Source organism: Phyllobates terribilis, unplaced genomic scaffold (assembly GCF_046119375.1).
Source record: "Phyllobates terribilis strain yellow unplaced genomic scaffold, ASM4611937v1 Scaffold_602__1_contigs__length_984359, whole genome shotgun sequence".
NCBI classification, from domain to species: Eukaryota; Metazoa; Chordata; class Amphibia; order Anura; family Dendrobatidae; genus Phyllobates; species Phyllobates terribilis.
The window spans coordinates 971481-984360 of NW_027363362.1; the positions used below are offsets into that span (position 1 = coordinate 971481).

The following is a 12880-nucleotide window of genomic DNA, read 5'->3' on the forward strand; positions in this document are numbered from 1 at the left end:
CCTCACAGGCAAGACCACACAGGTAAACCTGATAGATCGTGCCAAAAGGCCGAGAAGCGATAACCAGAATTGGTTTCAAACTACGGAGCCACCCAAGGATCCTGAAAAGTCCATTTGTGGAGATGAGCTCCTGGACTCCCGTTAAGAAGACATGTTGTCAACCTCTAGATCCCTTACATGCCTGCACTTTTCGGCTTGCTGCTGCTGCAATCCACGCGTTTTAGATCTGCATAACTCCACCTCTTTAAACACAGCACCTTCACCCCCTGCTGTTCCCACCCGCCTCAACACCGTTGGAAGGGAGGAGAACCAATTAAGGCGGGGGGTGGGGTGGAACGAGCAGCTGTCTACCCTTAGCAGGAGGGCTGCTGATTACATACCTCTCCTGCTGCTGCTGCTGCTGCTGCTGGCTGTCCAGCAGCAGACTGAAGGTGGCTGCTGCTGTGCACAGGTATATAAAGGCTCAGAGTCTATTATGACACGCGCAGCCAGCGTTCCATTGCCACATTCCATCTACTGCAGGCAGGATACCTGGCTGGCTGAATGTCGCTGAGAAGCTCACAGAGACCGCCATAAGCAACAGTTTAACAGAATGCCACAGACTAATCAACCAAACTTTTTGGGTTGGGTTCTCTTTTATAGTCTGCAGGCATTAAATGAAAGAAGTCAGTGTTCCAGCAGAGGGAGACAACGTTTCAGAAAAGGCATTGTAGCAAACCAAAAAAGAAATTTTAAGCGCAGCAGAGTAACCAGCGCACATACCTGTTAGCTCAGGTGAGTTTAAAAGGCTGCTGTTGATAACAAGGGCATTTGCTAAATAGATGGTGTGTGTGCAACAATATACTGAAAGGTCAATTATATTGTGCAGCTTATCTCACCACCTGTAGTTATTTAGGTGAAAGCTCCAAAATGCTTGCCTAATATGTCTGTTTATCCAAAAGGAAGTAAAAAGGGAGAGCTAGAAAGATAGCATTTCATTACATTACATGGCAATGCAATGCGCAGTTGCTGAAGTTGAACCAAAATGAGCTTGTAATCTGGCTTCTGCAACTTTGAACATGAAAAATCCAATGAGGAGAAGAAAAGCAAAGCCAAAGAGTCCATCCCAAAATCCGACAAACAAGCAAAATGAACAAAAAACATTGAATTCAATTCTTTCTGATTTAAGAAACTGCATTAAAGAAGGGGTGCACCGGTCCTGGAGATACTGCAATACCAGGTCAATGCGTGGAGTGGACAGAGCAAGCTCTTTTTCCATCTCCCTGTTCTAAAAATCCATTTAATATATGGTCCCCAGATAGGGGACGTATCAGATATTAAACTGATAAGAACAGATACTACACTTGATCTTAGCCAAAAGGCCGAGAAGCGATAACCAGAATTGGTTTCAAACTACGGAGCCACCCAAGGATCCTGAAAAGTCCATTTGTGGAGATGAGCTCCTGGACTCCCGTTAAGAAGACATGTTGTCAACCTCTAGATCCCTTACATGCCTGCACTTTTCGGCTTGCTGCTGCTGCAATCCACGCGTTTTAGATCTGCATAACTCCACCTCTTTAAACACAGCACCTTCACCCCCTGCTGTTCCCACCCGCCTCAACACCGTTGGAAGGGAGGAGAACCAATTAAGGCGGGGGGTGGGGTGGAACGAGCAGCTGTCTACCCTTAGCAGGAGGGCTGCTGATTACATACCTCTCCTGCTGCTGCTGCTGCTGCTGGCTGTCCAGCAGCAGACTGAAGGTGGCTGCTGCTGTGCACAGGTATATAAAGGCTCAGAGCCTATTATGACACGCGCAGCCAGCGTTCCATTGCCACATTCCATCTACTGCAGGCAGGATACCTGGCTGGCTGAATGTCGCTGAGAAGCTCACAGAGACCGCCATAAGCAACAGTTTAACAGAATGCCACAGACTAATCAACCAAACTTTTTGGGTTGGGTTCTCTTTTATAGTCTGCAGGCATTAAATGAAAGAAGTCAGTGTTCCAGCAGAGGGAGACAACGTTTCAGAAAAGGCATTGTAGCAAACCAAAAAAGAAATTTTAAGCGCAGCAGAGTAACCAGCGCACATACCTGTTAGCTCAGGTGAGTTTAAAAGGCTGCTGTTGATAACAAGGGCATTTGCTAAATAGATGGTGTGTGTGCAACAATATACTGAAAGGTCAATTATATTGTGCAGCTTATCTCACCACCTGTAGTTATTTAGGTGAAAGCTCCAAAATGCTTGCCTAATATGTCTGTTTATCCAAAAGGAAGTAAAAAGGGAGAGCTAGAAAGATAGCATTTCATTACATTACATGGCAATGCAATGCACAGTTGCTGAAGTTGAACCAAAATGAGCTTGTAATCTGGCTTCTGCAACTTTGAACATGAAAAATCCAATGAGGAGAAGAAAAGCAAAGCCAAAGAGTCCATCCCAAAATCCGACAAACAAGCAAAATGAACAAAAAACATTGAATTCAATTCTTTCTGATTTTAGAAACTGCATTAAAGAAGGGGTGCACCGGTCCTGGAGATACTGCAATACCAGGTCAATGCGTGGAGTGGACAGAGCAAGCTCTTTTTCCATCTCCCTGTTCTAAAAATCCATTTAATATATGGTCCCCAGATAGGGGACGTATCAGATATTAAACTGATAAGAACAGATACTACACTTGATCTTAGCCAAAAGGCCGAGAAGCGATAACCAGAATTGGTTTCAAACTACGGAGCCACCCAAGGATCCTGAAAAGTCCATTTGTGGAGATGAGCTCCTGGACTCCCGTTAAGAAGACATGTTGTCAACCTCTAGATCCCTTACATGCCTGCACTTTTCGGCTTGCTGCTGCTGCAATCCACGCGTTTTAGATCTGCATAACTCCACCTCTTTAAACACAGCACCTTCACCCCCTGCTGTTCCCACCCGCCTCAACACCGTTGGAAGGGAGGAGAACCAATTAAGGCGGGGGGTGGGGTGGAACGAGCAGCTGTCTACCCTTAGCAGGAGGGCTGCTGATTACATACCTCTCCTGCTGCTGCTGCTGCTGCTGCTGGCTGTCCAGCAGCAGACTGAAGGTGGCTGCTGCTGTGCACAGGTATATAAAGGCTCAGAGCCTATTATGACACGCGCAGCCAGCGTTCCATTGCCACATTCCATCTACTGCAGGCAGGATACCTGGCTGGCTGAATGTCGCTGAGAAGCTCACAGAGACCGCCATAAGCAACAGTTTAACAGAATGCCACAGACTAATCAACCAAACTTTTTGGGTTGGGTTCTCTTTTATAGTCTGCAGGCATTAAATGAAAGAAGTCAGTGTTCCAGCAGAGGGAGACAACGTTTCAGAAAAGGCATTGTAGCAAACCAAAAAAGAAATTTTAAGCGCAGCAGAGTAACCAGCGCACATACCTGTTAGCTCAGGTGAGTTTAAAAGGCTGCTGTTGATAACAAGGGCATTTGCTAAATAGATGGTGTGTGTGCAACAATATACTGAAAGGTCAATTATATTGTGCAGCTTATCTCACCACCTGTAGTTATTTAGGTGAAAGCTCCAAAATGCTTGCCTAATATGTCTGTTTATCCAAAAGGAAGTAAAAAGGGAGAGCTAGAAAGATAGCATTTCATTACATTACATGGCAATGCAATGCACAGTTGCTGAAGTTGAACCAAAATGAGCTTGTAATCTGGCTTCTGCAACTTTGAACATGAAAAATCCAATGAGGAGAAGAAAAGCAAAGCCAAAGAGTCCATCCCAAAATCCGACAAACAAGCAAAATGAACAAAAAACATTGAATTCAATTCTTTCTGATTTTAGAAACTGCATTAAAGAAGGGGTGCACCGGTCCTGGAGATACTGCAATACCAGGTCAATGCGTGGAGTGGACAGAGCAAGCTCTTTTTCCATCTCCCTGTTCTAAAAATCCATTTAATATATGGTCCCCAGATAGGGGACGTATCAGATATTAAACTGATAAGAACAGATACTACACTTGATCTTAGCCAAAAGGCCGAGAAGCGATAACCAGAATTGGTTTCAAACTACGGAGCCACCCAAGGATCCTGAAAAGTCCATTTGTGGAGATGAGCTCCTGGACTCCCGTTAAGAAGACATGTTGTCAACCTCTAGATCCCTTACATGCCTGCACTTTTCGGCTTGCTGCTGCTGCAATCCACGCGTTTTAGATCTGCATAACTCCACCTCTTTAAACACAGCACCTTCACCCCCTGCTGTTCCCACCCGCCTCAACACCGTTGGAAGGGAGGAGAACCAATTAAGGCGGGGGGTGGGGTGGAACGAGCAGCTGTCTACCCTTAGCAGGAGGGCTGCTGATTACATACCTCTCCTGCTGCTGCTGCTGCTGCTGCTGGCTGTCCAGCAGCAGACTGAAGGTGGCTGCTGCTGTGCACAGGTATATAAAGGCTCAGAGCCTATTATGACACGCGCAGCCAGCGTTCCATTGCCACATTCCATCTACTGCAGGCAGGATACCTGGCTGGCTGAATGTCGCTGAGAAGCTCACAGAGACCGCCATAAGCAACAGTTTAACAGAATGCCACAGACTAATCAACCAAACTTTTTGGGTTGGGTTCTCTTTTATAGTCTGCAGGCATTAAATGAAAGAAGTCAGTGTTCCAGCAGAGGGAGACAACGTTTCAGAAAAGGCATTGTAGCAAACCAAAAAAGAAATTTTAAGCGCAGCAGAGTAACCAGCGCACATACCTGTTAGCTCAGGTGAGTTTAAAAGGCTGCTGTTGATAACAAGGGCATTTGCTAAATAGATGGTGTGTGTGCAACAATATACTGAAAGGTCAATTATATTGTGCAGCTTATCTCACCACCTGTAGTTATTTAGGTGAAAGCTCCAAAATGCTTGCCTAATATGTCTGTTTATCCAAAAGGAAGTAAAAAGGGAGAGCTAGAAAGATAGCATTTCATTACATTACATGGCAATGCAATGCACAGTTGCTGAAGTTGAACCAAAATGAGCTTGTAATCTGGCTTCTGCAACTTTGAACATGAAAAATCCAATGAGGAGAAGAAAAGCAAAGCCAAAGAGTCCATCCCAAAATCCGACAAACAAGCAAAATGAACAAAAAACATTGAATTCAATTCTTTCTGATTTTAGAAACTGCATTAAAGAAGGGGTGCACCGGTCCTGGAGATACTGCAATACCAGGTCAATGCGTGGAGTGGACAGAGCAAGCTCTTTTTCCATCTCCCTGTTCTAAAAATCCATTTAATATATGGTCCCCAGATAGGGGACGTATCAGATATTAAACTGATAAGAACAGATACTACACTTGATCTTAGCCAAAAGGCCGAGAAGCGATAACCAGAATTGGTTTCAAACTACGGAGCCACCCAAGGATCCTGAAAAGTCCATTTGTGGAGATGAGCTCCTGGACTCCCGTTAAGAAGACATGTTGTCAACCTCTAGATCCCTTACATGCCTGCACTTTTCGGCTTGCTGCTGCTGCAATCCACGCGTTTTAGATCTGCATAACTCCACCTCTTTAAACACAGCACCTTCACCCCCTGCTGTTCCCACCCGCCTCAACACCGTTGGAAGGGAGGAGAACCAATTAAGGCGGGGGGTGGGGTGGAACGAGCAGCTGTCTACCCTTAGCAGGAGGGCTGCTGATTACATACCTCTCCTGCTGCTGCTGCTGCTGCTGCTGGCTGTCCAGCAGCAGACTGAAGGTGGCTGCTGCTGTGCACAGGTATATAAAGGCTCAGAGCCTATTATGACACGCGCAGCCAGCGTTCCATTGCCACATTCCATCTACTGCAGGCAGGATACCTGGTTGGCTGAATGTCGCTGAGAAGCTCACAGAGACCGCCATAAGCAACAGTTTAACAGAATGCCACAGACTAATCAACCAAACTTTTTGGGTTGGGTTCTCTTTTATAGTCTGCAGGCATTAAATGAAAGAAGTCAGTGTTCCAGCAGAGGGAGACAACGTTTCAGAAAAGGCATTGTAGCAAACCAAAAAAGAAATTTTAAGCGCAGCAGAGTAACCAGCGCACATACCTGTTAGCTCAGGTGAGTTTAAAAGGCTGCTGTTGATAACAAGGGCATTTGCTAAATAGATGGTGTGTGTGCAACAATATACTGAAAGGTCAATTATATTGTGCAGCTTATCTCACCACCTGTAGTTATTTAGGTGAAAGCTCCAAAATGCTTGCCTAATATGTCTGTTTATCCAAAAGGAAGTGAAAAGGGAGAGCTAGAAAGATAGCATTTCATTACATTACATGGCAATGCAATGCACAGTTGCTGAAGTTGAACCAAAATGAGCTTGTAATCTGGCTTCTGCAACTTTGAACATGAAAAATCCAATGAGGAGAAGAAAAGCAAAGCCAAAGAGTCCATCCCAAAATCCGACAAACAAGCAAAATGAACAAAAAACATTGAATTCAATTCTTTCTGATTTTAGAAACTGCATTAAAGAAGGGGTGCACCGGTCCTGGAGATACTGCAATACCAGGTCAATGCGTGGAGTGGACAGAGCAAGCTCTTTTTCCATCTCCCTGTTCTAAAAATCCATTTAATATATGGTCCCCAGATAGGGGACGTATCAGATATTAAACTGATAAGAACAGATACTACACTTGATCTTAGCCAAAAGGCCGAGAAGCGATAACCAGAATTGGTTTCAAACTACGGAGCCACCCAAGGATCCTGAAAAGTCCATTTGTGGAGATGAGCTCCTGGACTCCCGTTAAGAAGACATGTTGTCAACCTCTAGATCCCTTACATGCCTGCACTTTTCGGCTTGCTGCTGCTGCAATCCACGCGTTTTAGATCTGCATAACTCCACCTCTTTAAACACAGCACCTTCACCCCCTGCTGTTCCCACCCGCCTCAACACCGTTGGAAGGGAGGAGAACCAATTAAGGCGGGGGGTGGGGTGGAACGAGCAGCTGTCTACCCTTAGCAGGAGGGCTGCTGATTACATACCTCTCCTGCTGCTGCTGCTGCTGCTGCTGGCTGTCCAGCAGCAGACTGAAGGTGGCTGCTGCTGTGCACAGGTATATAAAGGCTCAGAGCCTATTATGACACGCGCAGCCAGCGTTCCATTGCCACATTCCATCTACTGCAGGCAGGATACCTGGCTGGCTGAATGTCGCTGAGAAGCTCACAGAGACCGCCATAAGCAACAGTTTAACAGAATGCCACAGACTAATCAACCAAACTTTTTGGGTTGGGTTCTCTTTTATAGTCTGCAGGCATTAAATGAAAGAAGTCAGTGTTCCAGCAGAGGGAGACAACGTTTCAGAAAAGGCATTGTAGCAAACCAAAAAAGAAATTTTAAGCGCAGCAGAGTAACCAGCGCACATACCTGTTAGCTCAGGTGAGTTTAAAAGGCTGCTGTTGATAACAAGGGCATTTGCTAAATAGATGGTGTGTGTGCAACAATATACTGAAAGGTCAATTATATTGTGCAGCTTATCTCACCACCTGTAGTTATTTAGGTGAAAGCTCCAAAATGCTTGCCTAATATGTCTGTTTATCCAAAAGGAAGTAAAAAGGGAGAGCTAGAAAGATAGCATTTCATTACATTACATGGCAATGCAATGCACAGTTGCTGAAGTTGAACCAAAATGAGCTTGTAATCTGGCTTCTGCAACTTTGAACATGAAAAATCCAATGAGGAGAAGAAAAGCAAAGCCAAAGAGTCCATCCCAAAATCCGACAAACAAGCAAAATGAACAAAAAACATTGAATTCAATTCTTTCTGATTTTAGAAACTGCATTAAAGAAGGGGTGCACCGGTCCTGGAGATACTGCAATACCAGGTCAATGCGTGGAGTGGACAGAGCAAGCTCTTTTTCCATCTCCCTGTTCTAAAAATCCATTTAATATATGGTCCCCAGATAGGGGACGTATCAGATATTAAACTGATAAGAACAGATACTACACTTGATCTTAGCCAAAAGGCCGAGAAGCGATAACCAGAATTGGTTTCAAATTACGGAGCCACCCAAGGATCCTGAAAAGTCCATTTGTGGAGATGAGCTCCTGGACTCCCGTTAAGAAGACATGTTGTCAACCTCTAGATCCCTTACATGCCTGCACTTTTCGGCTTGCTGCTGCTGCAATCCACGCGTTTTAGATCTGCATAACTCCACCTCTTTAAACACAGCACCTTCACCCCCTGCTGTTCCCACCCGCCTCAACATCGTTGGAAGGGAGGAGAACCAATTAAGGCGGGGGCTGGGGTGGAACGAGCAGCTGTCTACCCTTAGCAGGAGGGCTGCTGATTACATACCTCTCCTGCTGCTGCTGCTGCTGCTGGCTGTCCAGCAGCAGACTGAAGGTGGCTGCTGCTGTGCACAGGTATATAAAGGCTCAGAGCCTATTATGACACGCGCAGCCAGCGTTCCATTGCCACATTCCATCTACTGCATGCAGGATACCTGGCTGGCTGAATGTCGCTGAGAAGCTCACAGAGACCGCCATAAGCAACAGTTTAACAGAATGCCACAGACTAATCAACCAAACTTTTTGGGTTGGGTTCTCTTTTATAGTCTGCAGGCATTAAATGAAAGAAGTCAGTGTTCCAGCAGAGGGAGACAACGTTTCAGAAAAGGCATTGTAGCAAACCAAAAAAGAAATTTTAAGCGCAGCAGAGTAACCAGCGCACATACCTGTTAGCTCAGGTGAGTTTAAAAGGCTGCTGTTGATAACAAGGGCATTTGCTAAATAGATGGTGTGTGTGCAACAATATACTGAAAGGTCAATTATATTGTGCAGCTTATCTCACCACCTGTAGTTATTTAGGTGAAAGCTCCAAAATGCTTGCCTAATATGTCTGTTTATCCAAAAGGAAGTAAAAAGGGAGAGCTAGAAAGATAGCATTTCATTACATTACATGGCAATGCAATGCACAGTTGCTGAAGTTGAACCAAAATGAGCTTGTAATCTGGCTTCTGCAACTTTGAACATGAAAAATCCAATGAGGAGAAGAAAAGCAAAGCCAAAGAGTCCATCCCAAAATCCGACAAACAAGCAAAATGAACAAAAAACATTGAATTCAATTCTTTCTGATTTTAGAAACTGCATTAAAGAAGGGGTGCACCGGTCCTGGAGATACTGCAATACCAGGTCAATGCGTGGAGTGGACAGAGCAAGCTCTTTTTCCATCTCCCTGTTCTAAAAATCCATTTAATATATGGTCCCCAGATAGGGGACGTATCAGATATTAAACTGATAAAAACAGATTTTTTTTTTTTTTTTTTTTTTTTTTTTTTTTTTTTTTTAAACCATTCAGGTTAGTTTTATAGCAAATCAGTAGGATATACCAAAACTGTTGCAAAAAAACTTCTCATCATCATGGCCATATTTATTAAGCATAAAGTAACCTAATATTACAGAAAGAAGAACATCTTATTAATATAAACCAAAAGATCACTGAAATTTTACAATATGCCTCCACTTTTTAAATTTCCATATTCCCTCGGCATCTGTTCCTCCACCGCTACTACTATCCATCTTGTAAATCAAAAATAGCCTAGAAAGAATAATCCTAATACATTCATTTACTGTAATTGATTTCCTTTTAAATACACAAAGATTCCTCACATCCCACAAACTTTCTAACACACAAGCCATAATTAACCACAAAACTCTCTCCTTTACACGTCCACTTGCACCAATACCAAACATAACCACACGCCAATCCACAAAAGTCACTCCTGCCAAACTCCTACACAACCCCCCTACACATTTCCACACGTCTTGCGCAAAATCACAATCCCACATCAGATGCATAACCGTCTCACAACCATTACATCCATCTCTTGGACAAACATCCGACCTAATCAAACCTCTCTTCTTTTGAACGTCTCTCACTGGAAGAATATTGTGAAACGCCATCCACACTACATCCTTCTGTTTGTTGGACATCCCATACATACCCAACTTTCTCCAAGCATCCGCAACCTCATTCCCTCTCAAACCAACAATATTAGACTCGACCTCATTTGCACACAATTTCCTATACACCCTCTTAGTCATTCTAAACTCATCCACCGGCACACTCAGCAAATCATACTTCTTGACAAACTTCTCAATCACCTCATACCACACCGGACACTTAAAAGACACAGGCACTCTCGCATCCCTCTTTCTCCAACCTAACCCATACAACATCCATCCTGCAGAATAACTTGCCATACATGCACCCTTATTACCTTTACCCAACAATACCACAATCGTCTTAATATAATGGAGCCCTAAAAAAACCTCAACATTAGGAAATCCCAAACCACCATGCTGGCAGGCCTTATAAAGGCTTTCCCTCTTCAGCTTCTCCATCTTGCTGCACCAGAAAAAAGAAAAAATCATTTTCTCAACTCTCTTCACTTTCCTAAAAGGGGATGGAAAAATTATGGCCACAAAAAGCAGAATGGGTAAGATCACTGCTTTGATAACTAGAACTTTGCCCCGCAAAGAAAGATCTCTCATTCTCCAAAAATTCAATTTTCGCTCAACACGCATACCACACTCGTCCCAACTCTCATTTCCTTTCAGATCATCATTGAAAAATACCCCTAAAACCTTAATTGCACTCTCCTCATACTTAACACCTTCCATACGAATACTGTCATCTCCAAAGCATTTGAAACTACACTTAGTCCAGTTAACTCTAAAACCTGATGCACCACAGAAAAAATCCAAAAGCAACCTCACCCTACTCATTGAAGCCATACTTTCACTCACCATCACAACATCATCCATGTAACCTAACACCTTCACATGCTTACCACCACTCCCAGGCACTAACAATCCTCTCATCATTTTCTCACGTCTCACTAAACACAGCAAAGGCTCAATCACACATACAAACAAGACAGGGGACATAGGGCACCCCTGTCTTACACCAGACCTAATCATCACTTTGTCAGACAACCATCCATTCACTAAAAACTCACTTGACACATAATCATATAAAGACTTAACTCCATTCAGAAAAACCCTAGGGAAACCCATCCTCTCCAATACTTTAAACAGAAACACATGCGAAACTCTATCAAAAGCCTTTTCGAAATCAATTGCTAACACCATACACTTCTGCTTTCTAGTCTTACAATCCCCAAGCATATCCCTTAACAATAACAAATTATCACTTATACTCCGACCAGGCACGGCACACACTTGGTCATCCTCCACAACCCTACCAATCACCTCACGCATACGATTTGCTAACAATTTACTGTAGACCTTATAATCAGCGTTAAGCAATGATATGGGTCTCCAGTTCTCCAAACGCTTTTTCTCACCCTTCTTAAACACAAGAACCACTATACCCTCTTTCATACTGTCACACAAAACACCATTCATCCACATATACCTACAAACCTCAGTCAAGTCCTTACCCAAAAACTCCCAAGCTTTCACATACAGCTCCACAGGCAACCCATCCTTCCCAGGCGTCTTATTCTTTTTAGCACTCATAACAACATTCCTCACCTCATCCAAAATAACATCCTCACACAAAGCATCACATTCATCCGAACCAAGTCTCTTCTCCATACCACTCAATACATGCGACACAAGTCCAGGATCAATCCATTTCTCATCGTACAACTTACTATAGAAGCCATTCACCTCATTCAACACATTCTTCCCAACCACACTAGATCCATCTTCACCTACCACTTCACTCAAATCCAACTTCCTTCCATTCATTTTTTTAAAAAAGTACCTGGTGCACTTTTCATTCTTTTCCAAATGCTCTAACTTGGTACGGTAAATAATCTCTTTACCTTTTTCATCCAGAAGACATTTTAACTCATTCTTAGCAACCTCAAGCTGATCAGACATATCCATTCCTTTCCTAACACACCCACGCAACCAATCAATCCGTCTACTTAAGTCATTAAATCTATTACGATATCTGGCAGCTTTTTTGTAGCCCCATTTTTTAAAGAAAGTTTTTAACTGTAATTTCACCCAATCCCACCATTCAAGCACACTACCAAAATCACGCTTACGCCACCTCCAACTTGCATACCTTTTCTCCAACTCACTCATCACCTCCTCATCCTCCAACAACCTCGTATTCAATTTCCAAACCCCACCCCCAAACACCATGTCCCCATTCGCACTAAAAACTCCACGCAAACACTCATGATCAGAAAAAGGTACCTTATGTTGAACATAACTTGAACAAACCATATTTTTGGAAAATAACATCCTATCTATTCTCGATGAAATATTACCACGGTCAGCATAATATGTAGGCGGTGGTGGAATGCCATACTCAAGTATTGCAGCGTCTAAGAAAGAAAAATCAGAAATAAGTTGAGATAACTTTTTTCCCGTAATGTCCACATTACCTTCTGTGACACAATTACAGTCACCAACAAAAACTGTAGGAATTTTTCCAGGGAGAAAAAAACTCAATTTCTCAAGAAGAGCAAGCCGCTCCTCTTTTTTAGTAGGACAATATAAATTAATCATTCTAACCTTCCACCCCCTATAACTCAAAAAAACAATAATGCAGCGACCCACCTCCACAACCGTGTAACTATCAATAGTAATATTCTTATTACCAACTAAAATCCCCACACCATCATTTTTGTTAAAGCTGGACCCCGACCAAACATACTGGCCATAAGGCCAGTCCTTATCCCCTGGAGATTCAGTAATCCCACACTCTTGTAGACAATAGACATCTGCACTCAAACCCTTTAGATAATCCAGAACTGTTGTTCTTCGGGTAACAGATCTAATTTGCCTAACATTAAGGGACACAATGTCCCATCCAGAATGATGCGGCATAAATAAAGGGGATCACACATAACCTGAAAAAAAAAAGAAAGAAAACATCAACTCAACCTTCATCAAGAAAAGCAAAGCTATTACCATCTGGCTGAATGCCAAATGTAACAATGT

General features: G+C 43.3%; 6 non-coding genes and 1 pseudogene across 6 annotated transcripts; all 7 read right to left on the bottom strand.

Annotated features, from left to right (window-relative positions):
• Positions 1–1182: 1182 nt before the first annotated feature.
• LOC141233585 (U2 spliceosomal RNA) lies at positions 1183–1373 on the bottom strand. Its single transcript, XR_012299659.1, has one exon. It is a non-coding gene; the product is annotated as a U2 spliceosomal RNA (small nuclear RNA).
• Positions 1374–2491: 1118 nt separating this feature from the next.
• Positions 2492–2682, bottom strand: LOC141233586 (U2 spliceosomal RNA). Its single transcript, XR_012299660.1, has one exon. It is a non-coding gene; the product is annotated as a U2 spliceosomal RNA (small nuclear RNA).
• A 1121-nt stretch (positions 2683–3803) lies between these two features.
• Positions 3804–3994, bottom strand: LOC141233587 (U2 spliceosomal RNA). Its single transcript, XR_012299661.1, has one exon. It is a non-coding gene; the product is annotated as a U2 spliceosomal RNA (small nuclear RNA).
• A 1121-nt stretch (positions 3995–5115) lies between these two features.
• On the bottom strand, positions 5116–5306 carry LOC141233588 (U2 spliceosomal RNA). Its single transcript, XR_012299662.1, has one exon. It is a non-coding gene; the product is annotated as a U2 spliceosomal RNA (small nuclear RNA).
• Positions 5307–6427: 1121 nt separating this feature from the next.
• Positions 6428–6618, bottom strand: LOC141233590 (U2 spliceosomal RNA). Its single transcript, XR_012299663.1, has one exon. It is a non-coding gene; the product is annotated as a U2 spliceosomal RNA (small nuclear RNA).
• A 1121-nt stretch (positions 6619–7739) lies between these two features.
• On the bottom strand, positions 7740–7930 carry LOC141233591 (U2 spliceosomal RNA). The gene has a single exon (XR_012299664.1). It is a non-coding gene; the product is annotated as a U2 spliceosomal RNA (small nuclear RNA).
• A 1118-nt stretch (positions 7931–9048) lies between these two features.
• LOC141233699 (U2 spliceosomal RNA) lies at positions 9049–9219 on the bottom strand (annotated as a pseudogene).
• Between the last annotated feature and the right edge of the window lie 3661 nt (positions 9220–12880).